This window comes from Theropithecus gelada, chromosome 5, assembly GCF_003255815.1.
Source record: "Theropithecus gelada isolate Dixy chromosome 5, Tgel_1.0, whole genome shotgun sequence".
NCBI classification, from domain to species: domain Eukaryota; kingdom Metazoa; phylum Chordata; class Mammalia; order Primates; family Cercopithecidae; genus Theropithecus; species Theropithecus gelada.
In genome coordinates, this window is record NC_037672.1 from 181,468,637 (window position 1) to 181,484,309 (window position 15,673).

The following is a 15,673-nucleotide window of genomic DNA, read 5'->3' on the forward strand; positions in this document are numbered from 1 at the left end:
GTAGGGACATGGATGCAGCTGGAATCCATCATTCTTAGCAAACTATCGCAAGAACAGAAAACCAAACACCGCATGTTCTCACTCATAGGTGGGAACTGAACAATGAGATCACCTGGACTCAGGAAGGGGAACATCACACACCGGGGCCTATCATGGGGAGGGGGAAGGGGGGAGGGATTGCATTGGGAGTTATACCTGATGTAAATGACGAGTTGATGGGTGCAGCACACCAACAAGGCACAAGTATACATATGTAACAAACCTGCACGTTATGCACATGTACCCTACAACTTACAGTATAATAATAATAAATAAATTTAAAAAAAAAAAAAGACTTCTACCCAGGATCTCAGAGGAAACATAGCCCGGCTGACCTTGGTTCCAGATTTCTGGCCTCCAGAACAAGAAGAGAATAAATTTCTATTGTTTTAAGCCACACACTTTGTGGTACTTTGCCATGGCAGCCTAGGAAACTAATACACATGGTGTAAATAGAGGTTGAGTATCTCTAGTCCAAACATCCAAAATCCAAAATCTTCCAGAATCTGAAACCTTTTTTGAGTGTCAACATGATTCAAGGGGAAAATTTCACACCGCCCTCATGGGATGGGTAGCAGTCAAAATGCAATCAATGCACAACAGCAAACATGGAGAATCAACCTAAGTGTTCAGCAGTGGAGGACCGAGTGATGAAAATGTGTATACTCCATGGAATACTAGTCAGCCATAAAAAAGAATGAAGTCATGTCTTTTGCAGCAGCATGCATGGAACTGGAGGCCGCTATCTTAAGTGAAATATAACAGAAACAGAAAGTCAAGTACCACATTTTCTCACTTCTAAGTGCCAGCTAAATAACATGTACACATGGACATAGAGAGTGGGACAATAGACATCAGAGACTCAAAAAGGTAGGAGGGTGGGCGGGGGTGAGAGATAAAAAATTACCTGTAGGGACAACATGCACTGTTCTAGTGAGGGTTTCTCTAAGGGCCCACACTTCCCCAGTATGCTATATAGCCACGTAAGGTAACTACAGTTGTAGCCCCCAAATCTACAAAAGTAAAATAATTTTGTAAAAACTTGGTTTCACGCGCCGAGTGCGGTGGCTCAAGCCTGTAATCCCAGCACTTTGGGAGGCAGAGGCGGGCGGATCACGAGGTCAGGAGATCGAGACCATCCTGGCTAACACAGTGAAACCCTGTCTCAACTAAAAAAATACAAACAAAATTAGCCGGGCGTGGTGGCGGCGCCTGTAGTCCCAGCTACTCAGGAGGCTGAAGCAGGAGAATGGCATGAACCTGGAAGGTGGAGCTTGCAGTGAGCCAAGATTTCACCACTGCACTCCAGGCTGGGCAACAGTCTGCACTCCTCCTTTTTTTTTTTTTTTTTTTTTTTTTGTTGTTGTTGTTGTTGAGACAGTCTTGCTCTGTTGCCCAGGCTGGAGTGCAGTGGCACAATCTCTGCTTACTGCAACCTCCACCTCCCGGGTTCAAGCAATTCTCCTGCCTCAGCCTCCCGAGTAGCTGTGACTACAGGTGCGTGCCACCACGCCTGGCTAATTTTTGTATTTTTAGTAGAGATGGGGTTTCGCCGCGTTAGCCAGGATGGTCTCAATCTCCTGGCCTCATCATCTGCCCGCCTCGGCCTCCCAAAGTGCTGGGATTACAGGCGTGAGCCACCATGCCTGGCCAATGAACCTCTCCTCTTGTTTCCATCCACCAGAGAGGTATTGGGCTTTGAAATCAGTCAGACCTGAGTTCAAATTCCAGCTCTGCCACTTACAGTCTATGTAGCTTGGTACAAACTGCTTAAACTCTAAAGCCTCAGTTTCCTCATCCATGTAAAGGTGTTAAGAAAACTGAACTCAACGGGCAATTATGAGGATTGACAGCATTGACACAATACCTGGCATATGATGAACACTCAATAGACAGTAATCAAGCTGTGGTGGCCACTCCCTGGTGTGGAGGTTGGAATCAGGAGGCTGAGTGCAGAGTGCAGAGTCCAGTGGCAGAGCCTCTTGGCCAGGTCCGACTGCAGAGACGGCAGAGAAGGAGCCAGGGAGGTGCTGTGTACCCCAGGTCCCTGCTGTGTGCACCTTGAACTGGGGAAACTCCTGCCTCCTCTCCGTCTGGTGTGAATTCTGCTTCCTCCCAAGGAGTTTGAGGCCTGAATTCACCCATGGTTTATTCACCCCTGACCAAAGCAAATGTTCATGTTGAGAGGAAACAACAAATGTGAAAGGTCAAGACAGAACACAGAGCATTTCTGAGGAAGTCTGTGGTGTCTGAGGAGGTTTGATGGGCTCTGGAAGCCTGGCTTTGCCTATCCCAGGGCGAGTATAGCACTCTAGGAAGTAGTACCTGGGTGGGGCTGTTGGTAGCAGGGGGTGGTCATCTGATTACGAGGGAAATGCAGAGTTTATTCTATCTGATTACCGGGGAACTGCCTGAGAGACTCCATCTGTCATAATTCTAAGCATTGCCGAGGAGACTTTATCTCTACAGTTTCCAGTGTAAAGGCCAGAGGATGCTGGTTGTTGGGAGTGGTGAGGGGCACATAAGTGTACATTACTCAATTTTGTCTGATTCTGTATACACTTGAAAATCTCCATAATAAAAAGCAGCATCAAAACCACGAGCGATGGTGTGGCCTGTGGGCCCAGCTACTCGGGAGTCTGAGCAGGGAGGATGGCTTGAGCCCAGGAGTTCCAGACCAGCCTGGGCAACATAGTGAGACCCCTACCTTTAAAAAACCAGCAACAAACAAAAAAACAGAAAAACCAAAACAATTTTTTTTTTTTTGAGACGGAGTCTCACTCTGTCGCCCAGGCTGGGGCGCGGTGGCGCCATCTCGGCTCACTGCAAGCTCCGCCTCCCGGGTTCCCGCCATTCTCCTGCCTCAGCCTCCCGAGTAGCTGGGACTACAGGCGCCGCCACCTCGCCCGGCTAATTTTTTGTATTTTTAGTAGAGACGGGGTTTCACCGTGTTAGCCAGGACGATCTCCTGACCTCGTGATCCGCCCGTCTCGGCCTCCCAAAGTGCTGGGATTACAGGCGTGAGCCACCGCGCCCAGCCCCAAAACAAATCATGTTAAAAGAAACGAAAATTTAAGAAACAACTAACAACCAGGAATAACCATCTCCTTTGAGAACCCCAACACCACCCCACAATACACGTAATCATGAGAATCTGTATTAAGGGTGTTTCTCACCCTTAATACAGGAAGTTGTCATAGAAAAGGAAGCGTGCAGACTCACTCTGTGTCTCTTAAAGTTCCAACGTTTCCTTATTCATAAATGACAAAGAGTGCTCTTCAGATTGACACATCAGGTTGCAGCTCTTCTCTGCTTGAAATCCCTCAGTAGCTTTTCAGGGTAGTGTCCCCTCCTTCGAAGGGAATAGCAGTTCCTTTATGACCAGGATCCAGCACACGCTTCGCCTCCCATTTGTACTCTCCACCTCTTGTGTGCTGGTCTTCTCCCTCCAGCCCTAGGGAATGATGTGCCTTTTCCCACCATTTGCCCTCTGCCTCTCTTTCCTGGGTCCAGGCTGTTTCCACTTCCTGGAATGCTCCCTTCCCCACTCCCACGCCCTGCCCATCACCTACTCATGCTACAGGTGTGTCCTGAAGCCCTGCCTCTTCTGCAAGATCTCCGGACCCTCAGCAGAGACCTCCCTCCGTGCTCCTGTTACAGACTTTCCCTTAGTTCAGCTGACGATGGGCTCCTTGCCCGGCCCACAGCCACGAAAACGGAGGCTTGCAGACGGTTTGAAGGATGAGTCAAGCAGGGTTTTCTTTGGGTGAAAAGGGAAAAAGGGAGGAAAAGGAAACCTCTGCGAAACCAGAGTCCCTGCTCGTGCCCTTCCTGTCTGCCCATTTGAATCCCACATTCCACCCAGAAAGAGATGGGGCCGGGCCCCTCCCCAGTGCGAAGGGCGTGAACTTGCCGAGGGTCCACCCCGGTGCACAGGCCTGTCTCATTCCCATTGTCCATAGTCATTACCTCTCATCGTTTCTATCTTTTCCCTCGGAGAGAGGTGAGCCTCTTAAATGCAGGAGTGATTTTGTTTCTTTTTGTCTTCCCAGTGCATGGCACAGAGTTGATTTTTTTTTTTTTTTTTTTCTGAGACAGGGTCCAACTCTGTCGCCCAGGCTGGAGTGCCGTGGCACAATCTCGGTTCACTGCAGCCTCCACCTCCAGGCTCAAGCGATCCTCCCACCTCAGCCTCCCAAGTAGCTGGGACTACAGGCATGCGCCACCGCACCTGGCTAATTTTTGTGTTTTTAGTAGAGATGGGCTTTCGCCATGTTGCTCAGGCGGGTCTCGAACTCCTGAGCTTGAGTGATCCACCTGTCTCAGACTGCAAAAGTGCTGAGATGACAGGTGTGAGCCACCGCACCCAGCTAAAAACACAAATAAGTGTAGTAATAGTGTGAAGATTGCAAAATATTGCTGAGAATACAGTTCACTAGTATCATCATCATAGAGCACAAAACAAATTCTGGTATTAAGAATATCAGCCAGGCGCGGTGGCTCACGCCTGTAATCCCAGCACTTTGGGAGGCTGAGGCAGGCAGATCATGACATCAAGAGATAGAGACCATCCTGCCCAACATGGTGAAACCCCATCTCCACTAAAAATACAAAAATTAGCTGGGTGTGGTAGTACACACCTGCAATTCCAGCTACTCAGGAGGCTGAGGCAGAAGAATTACAGCCAGGTGCGGTGGCTCACGCCTGTAATCCCAACACTTTGGGAGGCTGAGGCACGCAAATCACGAGGTCAGGAGTTCGAGACCAGCCTGGCCAACATGGTGAAACTCTGTCTCTATTAAAAATACACAAATTAGATGGGTGTGGTGGTGGGTGCCTGTAATCCCAGCTACTTGGGAGGCTGAGCCAGGAGAACCATTTGAGCCCGGGAGGTGGAGGTTGCATTGAGCCGAGGTGACAGGGTATGTGAGACTCCATCTCAAAAAAATAATAATAGTAAAAAAATAAAAATAAGATTATCGTAGCTCTAACACATACATAGAAAACTCGCTCTATTAGAAATTAAATTATACAAATATTACTGACAATCACTTTTATAGCTGTCATTGTAAACTCAAAGACAAGAAATAAATTCATCACCAGAAAACATAAAACAAGTACTTAGCCTTATGGTTGAGAAGCCTGTAGTTGCCTTTTACTGAATGGCACCTCAGTTCTTGGGATAAAGTTTGAAACAGCAACTGGAAGGACAGTTTAACTTGAAAACGGTTTTATTTTTAGAGTTGTCATGTTACAAAAGCTCTTCTCACCTAGCTAAGCTGTTGGAAAGAGACCAGGTTTTGTGAAAGTTTTTCATTAAGTGTTTCATGTTATCCTCACTGTAACCCCAAACAACGACAAATGCTTCCTAAGCCGCTGTAATGCCAATTCAGCTGATAAATTAATACAATTCTCCTTCTTTAAAGTCCTAAGCCAGTAAATGCTTGTTAATATTGTTAATAGGAATGAATGAAGATGGATGGACCACCCAAAGATTCTCCTATTCCAAGGTAATCTTCAAAGACAAAACATCAATTTCACTGTGTTTTTTGCTTATCCAGGTCAAGAGTTACCAATACCAAGACATCAAACTGCACAGAGATTGGACCTAGAGCAGCAGGAGGTAGTATATAAAACGCCAGTACTAGAGGGAATTGGGAGAGGGAGCAGAAAAATGATTCATCTGTATCAGGTGTGGTCTGCAAGTTGTGGGGTGTAGAATGTAGCTTGTGAATAGAGGAAGAGTATTAGAAAAAATTAATGCTCATTCAAGTTTATTTTATGAACTAGCCAAAAAGTCACACATGGATATTCACAGTAGGTAGAATAATCAGAGCAGAAATAGCACTTTTGGCACATAGTTATTGGGGTTGAGGGAGAATTCATTTTAGCTTTAATTTTAAAATAGCTTTAATCACTTTTATCTTAATTCTTCTAAAGCTTTTAATTTTAAAAAAGCTTTTTTTATTGTGGCAAAATATACATAGCATAAAATTTGCCATTTTAATCATTTCTAAGTGCATAGTTCAGTGTCACTAAATACAATCACCTGATTGTACAACCATCACCACCATCCATCATCTCTAGAGCTTTTTCCTATTCAACTTCCCAAACTGAAACTCTGTACCCCTTAAACAATAGCCCTTCATTACTCTCTCCTCCCAATACCTGGGAACCATCATTCTACTTTTGGTTTCTATGAAAATGACGTTCTAGAGACCTGATATAAGTGGAATCAAGCAGTGTTTTTTGTATCCAGCTTCTTTCACTTAGCCTTACGTCAAGGCTCATCCATGTCGTAGCATGCGTCAGAATGTCTCTTTTTAAGGCTAAGTAATATTCCACTGTATGTCTGTATCACATTTTGTTTATCCATTCCTCTGTCAATGACTGTTTCCACCTTTTTGGTATCATGAATAATGCTGCTATGCAAATGAATTTGTAAATATCTGTTAAAGTCCCTGCTTTCAATTCTTGTGGGTTTAAACCCAGAAGTGGACTTGATGACTCCTAGGGTAATTCTATGTTCCATTTTTTTAAGGAGCCACTGTACTCTTTTCCACCGTGACTATACCATTGTGGAGTCCACCAGCAATGCACAGGAGCTCCGATTTGGCTACATCCTCACCAAAACTTATTTCCCGGGATTTTTTTAATAATTGCCATCTTAATGGGTATGAAGCGGTATCTTATTGTGGTTTTGATTTCCTTACTAATCAGTGATGTTGAGTGTCTTTTATGTGCTTGATGGCCATTTGTATATCTTCTTTGGGAAAATGTCTATGTAAGTCCTTTGAATATTTTTTAATTGAGTTGTTTATCCATTGCTTTATATATTCTGGATATCGATCCCTTATCAAATATATTATTTGAAATATTTTCTTCCATTCTGCAGGTTGTCCTTTGATTGCACAAAAGTTTTAAATTTTGATGAAGTCCAATTTGCTTATCTTTTTATTTTGTTGCCCATGCTTTTGGTGTCAGAAAGTTTTTAGTTTATAATTTTAAATATATCATGTTTCCTGCCTCATATGTACCACTGGAAAAGGTCCCTTTTATGTGCTCAGCTTCTGTCAGAGGTACATGTATTTTGAAGTGGAGAACAAAGATAATTGCAAAATTGGCGTGGAGAACTAAGGTAATTATGAAAGTTCCAGATACAAAGAGAGAAGGTTCAATATGCTAGCAGTTCTCTACCAATCCATCCTAGAAGTCTTCTTTTAGGATTGCCTAAATAATGCAGGGGATGGGTGCAAGACACACAAGTGTTCCAGAAGCGTGTAAACAAGGTACAGAGAAGAGGATACAATAAAATAAGATGAGATAAGAATATTAGGAAAGCCTTTGTTCAGAAGGTTGCCTACAGAGGCAAAAGGGACAGTTTCACTTTGCTGAGGGAAACAGGATGGTAAGAACCCTCGCGGGGAAGACCTCTGCTTATCCTGACACACAGAGAAGGTGTAAAATAACTTAATGGAAGACCGTTAGGCTGAGATAGCTCCCATGGCCTGGGTTCCTACACAGACAAAATGAAACAAGCTTAGCCAGTCACAAGTGTCCGGCTGAGTATTACCTGTGTAATGAGAGGCCTTCCACCAGGATAATTCAAATAATGCAACTGCCCAAATTTTCACCAAATAGTTTCTCTACTTCTACATTCACCCTATAAAAGCCTTCTCTACAAACACCTCCAGTGCGTCCTCTAACCACTTTCACTTTGGAGCTGCCTGATCCATGAATCTCTGTTTGTTCAAATAAACTCTTTAAAATTCTAATATGCTTAAGTTTATCCTTTAAAAAAAAAAAAAATTGAGATGGGATCTTCCTATGTTGCCCAGGCTGGTCTTGAACTCCTGAGCTCAAGGGATCTTCCTGTCTCAGCCTCCTGAGTAGCTGGGACTACAGACATGTGCCTCCACACCCAGCTTACATTTATCTTTAAACAAGGGTTTGACCCCTTTCTGAAATTTGTTTATGTTAAGACATGAATCCTAGTGATATTGCAGGCTCATTTTAGACCATCAGACACTTTGGTCTCTGGACCACTATTTGCCCTTTGTGACCTGATCTCCTAAGAAATTCAAGTGTAATTCAAGTTAGTTAACCCTCTGCTGATCAGGGGAGGTTGCTCTGGGTACAAGTTCAAGAGAGGCACTCATACCTTCCTACCAACTTCTCCGGAGATTCAACAGGGCAAATCTGGCCCTCTTGGGGCCTAGGACAGAGCAAGGCCTCCTCCTGGGGCTGAGTCACTGAATTTCTTCCCAGCCCTGTGCCCTCGCTATATGAAGACACGGATGCTGGGTAGACCGTCATCAAAGACATGTCTCCCCTAGTGTCTGGTCCCTTCACTCCATATCTCCTGGTCATTTCTGCTGACCAGACTACCCCCTCCCTGTGCTGACCTTGGAGAAGTGAAGCCTGCTCCCAGGGTGCCTAGACTTTTTGCTGCTTCACAATCACACAGTTTCACCTGGGATAGGAGATGGCAGGAAAATCATCAGTGATTTCTGTTCCCCTCTGAGGGTCTCTAAATAAGTTGATCATTGCCTCTCAGGGCTTTATTACCTGGCCAGTCTCCTGGAGAGACGAGAAATGTTTCCACTAAGGACAGATGCACTGCCTAACGTGAGCTTATTGCAAGTTAAGTCTCCAACCTGGTTCAGAAGGGCCGTCTGCCTGCTGCTCAGATCTGCTCATGGGTTGGGTGCTCCTAACAGCTTCCGCTCCAAAGCCCAGACCAGGAGAGAGGTGGCTTCACCAGTGGAGGGCGCCAGGCTCTGTGATGAGCCGGGAACTGGAATGCGGCCACCTGGGCAGAAGTGGTGGTGGTGGGGATACTGAGTGGCAGGGAGAGTGAGACGCTTGGTATGAAAAGCATTCATCACGGTATTTAAGTGAGGACACCTGGAAGCCATGAAATTCACTAAAATCAATCTGTTGCAGATCATCTGTGATTTACAATTTTATAATTTTATTTTTGTTTTTTCCTTCTAGCAAAACTTCCTTGTAGCCAGCATGATGGGAACTGAGGGAGGTGGTACCAGCCTAGTAAACCATACAAGTTTCTAGTTGAGAGTTTTAGCCTTTATAGAGAGTCAAAATCCAAACCTCTGACCTGTCTTCTCCTGACCCTGCTTTTAACCCCATATCCCTCCCACCTGTTTCTTTCCCACAGCTCCTCTATCCTATACAAATTCGACTGGTGTCTGTTTTTCTTTAATCAGAGCCAAGCCCTCTCCAGAAGGCAATAATAAAGCATGAGAAGGGAGAAAAGCATGAAGGTTGGCCATATGGTTATGACAAAAAGCAAACAACCAACAACAAAAATAATAAATCACATTGCATGCAAGTGAGTCTACCGGGAAGTTTTGCTGCATTTACAATATTTGTAGGAAGGAAATAAATAAGTACAGGACTACGATTTTTATTTTACAGATAGAAAACCTAAGATGTATAACTTTTTCCCCAAAGTCACACTGTTAAAAACAAATTGAGCAGTATCATATTGGGTATTTTGGGGAAGAATGTGGAGAATAAACAAACTGTTCCTGGAACTTGAGTCTTCGGACTTCCAGATCAGATTCAGTTCAAAACGCTAGTCCTTTTACATAGTCCTCAGTCTTTGTGTCAAAATGGAGATGCACTGGCCTGGGCAACATAAGAAGACTCTGTCTCCACAAAAAAACAAATTTTTTAATTAGCCAGGCGTGGTGGTGGCCAGGCTGGTCTTAAGGGATCCTCCTGAGTTCAAGGGATCCTCCTGCCTCAGCCTCCTGAGTAACTGGGACTACAGACATGTGCCTCCACATCCAGCTTACATTTATCTTTAAACAAGGGTTTGACCCCTTCCTGAAATTTACTTAAGACATGAACCCTAAGTGATACTGCAGCTCATTTTAGACCGTCAGGCATTCTGGTCTCTGGAGCTGTAGTCCCAGCTACTCAGAAGGCTGAGGCAGGAAGATCACTTGAGCCTGAGAGGTTGAGGTTGCAGTGAGCCATGATCATGCCACTACACTCCAGCCTGGGCAACAGAGTGAGACCCTGTCTCAAAAAAAAAAAGTAGATGAGTTTAAATAGACTAATTGCTAGTCTGTGCTGTAGGCAGGTTTATGGTTGATTCATCTTTGAAAATCTTATCTACTTGTTTAAGTCAGTTAGTTTCCCTGAACCATGATACTGGTTGCCTAATACCTACAGTTGCTATTCAATATCATTTTTTTTTTCTCAAGAGATAGCAGAGAAAATGACCTTCGCATTTTAGGGTGGGTTTTATTTGCTCATATGTAAACATCTATATCACACATCGTTTGATCTAAAAAATGTTTGCCAGGTAAAAAAGCATGCCATGCTCATGGATTGGAAGGATCAATATCATTAAAATGGTCATACTGCCCAAAGCAATTTACAAATTCAGTGCTATTCCTATCAAACTACCAATGTCATTTTTCACAGAGTTAGCATAAGCTATGCTAAAATTCATATGGAACCAAAAAAGAGCCCAACTAGCCAAAGCAATCCTAAGCAAAAAGAACAAAGCTGGAAGCATTACATTACTTGACTTCAAACTATACTATAAGCCTACAGTACCCAAAACAGCATGGTACTGGTACAGAGACCAGTGGAACAGAATAAAGAGCCCAGAAATAAATCCACACACTTACAGCCATCTGATCTTTGACAAAGTCAACAAAAAAAAGCATTGAGGAGAGGATAACTGGCCAGTCATATACAGAAGAATGAAACAGGACCGCTACCTTTCACTATATTAAAAAATCAACTCCAAATGGATTAATTATTTAAATGTAAACCTCAAACTATAAGAATTCAAGAAAACCTAGGAAATACCATTCTGGACATCAGCCTTGGGAAGGAATGTATGACTAAGTCCTCAAAAGCAATTGCCACAAAAACAAAAATTGATAAGTGGGACCTAATTAAAATTTTTTGGGCAGGGTAGAGTCTCATGCTGTCTCCCAGGCTGAAGTGCAATGGTGCAATCTTAGCTCACTGCAACCTCTGCCTCCTGGGCTCAAGTGATTTGCCCCCCTACAGGTGCACACCACCATGCCTGGCCAATTTGTTTTCTTTTTAGAGACAAGGTTTCACCATGTTGCCCAGGCAAGTCCCAGACTCCTGTGCTCAAGCAGTCCCCTCACCTCTGCCTTCCAAAGTGCTGGGATTACAGGCATGAGCCACCATGCCCGGCCAGGACCTAACTAAAGAGCTTCTGCACAGCAAGAGAAACTATCAACAGAGTAAACAGACAACCTACAGAATGGGAGAAAATATTCACAAACTATGCATCTGATGAAAGTCTAATATCTAAATCTATAGGGAACTAAATTCAACAAGCAAAAAACGATGCCATTAAAAAGTGAAACGCCATTAAAGGCGAAAGACATGCAGAGAGACTTCTCAAAAGAAGACATACAAGAAGCCAACAACCACATGGAAGTGCTCCATATCACCAGCCATCAGAGACACGCAAATCCAAACTACAGTGAGATGCCATCTCACACCAGTCACAACAGCTATTATTAAAAAGTCAAAAAATAGGCCGGGCATGCTGGCTCACACCTGTAATCCCAGCACTTTGGGAGGTGGAGGCGGGTGGATCATGAGGTCAAAAGACCAAGACCATCGTGGCTAGCACAGTGAAACCCCGTCTCTACTACAAATTCAAAAAATTAGCCAGGCGCGGTGGCGTGCACCTGTAGTCCCAGCAACTTGGGAGACTGAGGCAGGAGAATCACTTGAACCCGGGAGACGGAGGTTGCAGTGAGCTGAGATCATGCCACTGCACTCCAGCCTGGGTGACAAAGCGAGACTCTGTCTCAAAAAAAAAAAAAAAGTCAAAAAATAACAGAGGCTGGTGAGGCTGAGGAGAAAGGGAAACGCTTATGCACTGCTGGTAGGAATGGTAAATGAGTTCAGCCACTATAGAAAGCTGTTTTCAGACTTTCCAAAGAACTCAAAACAAAACTCCCATTTGACTCAGCAATCCCGTTACTGCATATATATCCAAAGGAAAATAAACTATTCTGCCAAAAAGACAGATGCACTGGTATGTTCATCGCAGCACTATTCATAACAGCAAAGACATGAAATCAACCTAAATACCCATCAACAGTGGACTGGGAAAAGAAAATGTGGTACGTATACACCATGGAATACTATGCAACCATAAAAAGAACAGAATCATGTCCTTTGTGGCAACATGGGTGCAGCTAGAGGACACCATCCTAAGTGAACTAATACAGGAAAAGAAAACCAAATACTGCATGTTCTCACTTATGAGTGGGTACTCATGGACATAAAGTTAGCAACAATAGACACCCGGGACTACTAGAGGGGAAGGGAGGGAGAGGGGGACAGGGATTAAAAAACTATCAGGTGCTATGCCCACTACCTGGGCGATGGGGTCATTCATACCCCAACTCTCAGCATCACACAATACACCAACGTAATAAATCTGCATAGGTACCCTCCCGAATCTAAAATAAACATTGAAATTTATTATTATTATTATTATTATTATTTTATTTATTTATTTTTTTTTTTTTGAGACAGAGTCTTGCTCTTGTCGCCTAGGCTAGAGTGCAATGGTGCAATCTCGGCTGACTGCAACCTCTGCCTCCCAGGTTCAAGCGATTCTCCTGCCTCTCCCTCCCGAGTAGCTGGAATTACAGGCTCAGGCCACCACACCTGGCTAATTTTTGTATTTTCAGTAGAGACAGGGTATGCCATGTTGGCCAGGCTGGTCTTGAACTCCTGACCTCGCGATCTGCCTGCCTCAGCCTCCCAAAGTGCTGGGATTACAGGTGTGAACCACTGTGCCTGGCCAGAATTAATTAAAATTTTAATTTCATCTTATTAAAAAAAAGATAAATTTACTTCTTTCCAATTTCAATATACATTATACTGACATACATACCGTATTATATGGTGAATTATACTGATTGAATTTCACATTTTAAACTAACACTGAGTTACTGTGAAAAACTCCATTGGATCATAATGTAGTATGTTTTTAATATATTTTAATACAATTTGCAAAAATTCTGTTTTAAAATTACAACTATGTTCCATAAACAAATATGTAAAAAAATAAGAAATGTTTGTATTATTCAAGTGAAGATTATAGAGATCTTTTTTTAAGGTAATAAAACACTTTATTTTAAAAATTCAAATATGCTTCTAATGAAAACTCCTGTCCATTTATTAAGCACCCACAGAGTGCCAGGCACTGTACAAAATATTAGAAAGACTTGTTCGTGCTCTTTTAGAGCAAAATTCACTATTCCATGGCACTTTGCATGATGCTGACATTGTAGATCCATTGTCATAAAATGACCAAGATCTTCAAGACTTGCTGGAGAAACAAGTTTCCAATCCATAGTAGACACAGATCATGCAGGTTCATGCAGAAGTCAACTGGTGATGTCTGTCAACTGTTTCACTTCATGTCCTCTCCCTCTGAAACCATCACCTCCTCTTCCTCCTCTGAAGCCCCCACCTCGACCTCCTCTTCCACCTCTGAAGCCCCCGCCTCCGCCTCCTCTTCCTCCTCTGAAGCCCCCGCCTCCGCCTCCTCTTCCTCCTCTAAAACCACCACTTCTGCCACCACCTCTGCCACCTCCCCTTCTTCCTCCTCGGCCTCCCCTGCCACCACATCTTGGAGGTCCTTTCTCACCTGGAGGTCGAGGTAAAAACCTCTGCAGTGGCAGCAGCTTATATGGGTCTACATAAAACTTCTATAGTTTCCTAAAGGATGACGCCTTCCCATTTTCTGACATTTTAACTGAAAAATAAAAATCTCTAAGTTGCCCAAATATTTCATCCACTTTTCCAATTTGTTCTTTGTTTTCTAAGTAAAAAGGAGCATTGAAATAAGGCACCTTATTTTCATCTGTAGTACGTTTACAAACTATGTCATCTCCCCAGGGATGCAGGAACTCTCCTAATAAGACTACACGTTCTGGCGGTCCTTGGTCTTGGCCTCTGTTAAAGCCTCTGCGGCCACCCCCTCGTCCAAATCCTCCCCTGTCGCCACCTCTGATATTTCCGCCGCCTCCACCTCAGAAGCGGTTGCTGCTGCCACCGCGGTGGAAACCGCCACTTTCACCACCTGGATCAAAGCCTCCAGGATCCCCGCCCTGAAAAGACATTCTCTCTCTTCCCGGTCCCACATGCACCTCTGGCCCTGGTCTTGAACACACACCCCTAGAGATCTTGTTGAACATGTGCTTAATCTCAACTAGCTTTAAATTCAGGAGTAGCAACTCCATAGCAATTCCACTTATTTCTACTTTTATTAATCATACTGGTCACCTTGAAGAAGCCTCATTGCTATCATCCAGTTTAGACTGGAATGTCACAAATCTCTAGACTGAGTAGTATAATACTCACTATTCAAATAAAATCAAATTATTGTAATGTTATGACACCTCCAAAGACAAAAAACAAACCCATGGATTTAGGTTAAGGTACAGAGACAAGTATTCCTCCTTACTATCTTTTAGGGCAGACATATCCCAGCCAGGATGATTGCAAAATGAAATGGAAACTGTATGGTAGAAGGGGACTTGGGACTCACACAGATTGGATTTTCATTCCAGCTCTTACATATGCAAGCTGCGTGACTCCGGGTAGATTGCATATTCTCTTAGAGTTTCAGTTTCCTCATCTGTACAATGGAGGTTAACGCTTCCGTGTTATGGCTGACATGGGGAAAAAAAAAGAAAACCAGTACGGATGCATGGGCAGGGCCTGGTCCATACAGCAGCTGGCATCAACAAATGGAAGCCCCTTCCCATCTTGTCTTTGCTTGCACTACAAAATCCGGAATATGTGGGTATGAAAAGTAGTCTTATAAGAGACAGAATTGGAAACTTTTGCAAAAAGAGGTTAGAAGGATGTCACATCTTGTGGCATGAGGAGTTGTTGGCATACACTTGAGCTTTGTGCTGTGAGATATTCGTGGAACTTCAGTAGCTTTAAGAGAACAGTTTAGATGTCATCTTATTCACCTGCCATAGAACTTCCTCTTCTTTTCGAAGATTTCTGGACAATACCTTTTACAGCTCTAATAATGCACTTCTCTCCCTATTGTTTGGACTATTCTAATAGATACAAAGTGGTATTTCACCAGCAGATGCTACTGCAGTTTATATGATGATTTCAAACTGAGAATCCCTTTAAGGTTATGCAGTAGGATTTTTTGGAAATAGAATGAAAGTACTTTAAGTCTAAAATCCTATGAAATGGGTTTACAACATATAATTATTTGTTGCAATGTCTATCATACTGCAATGTCTATCATACTATCTTATATCCATATACATATTGATTTCCTAATACATATGTGTGAGAGTGAAAGTTATTGAGGGCAGAGACTGTGCCATATGTTCCCTGCACCCCTGGTGCCTATCTCAGGACATGATATACAGTAGATGCTCAATAAATACTTTAACTTAAAAAATGCCCAGGCCAGATGCAGTAGCTTAGGCCTGTAATCCAAGCACTTTGGGAGGCCAAGGTGGGCAGATCATGAGGTCAGGAGATTGAGACCATCCTGGCTAACATGGTGAAACCCCATCTGTATTAAAAATACAAAAAATTAGTCAGG

General features: G+C 43.5%; 1 pseudogene across 1 annotated transcript; it reads right to left on the reverse strand.

Moving 5' to 3' along the window:
- Positions 1–13,194: 13,194 nt before the first annotated feature.
- On the reverse strand, positions 13,195–14,213 carry LOC112625080 (annotated as a pseudogene). Its single transcript, XR_003119515.1, has 2 exons — positions 13,568–14,213; positions 13,195–13,537 (listed from the first exon to the last, which is right to left on the reverse strand). The product of XR_003119515.1 is annotated as an H/ACA ribonucleoprotein complex subunit 1-like (transcript).
- Between the last annotated feature and the right edge of the window lie 1,460 nt (positions 14,214–15,673).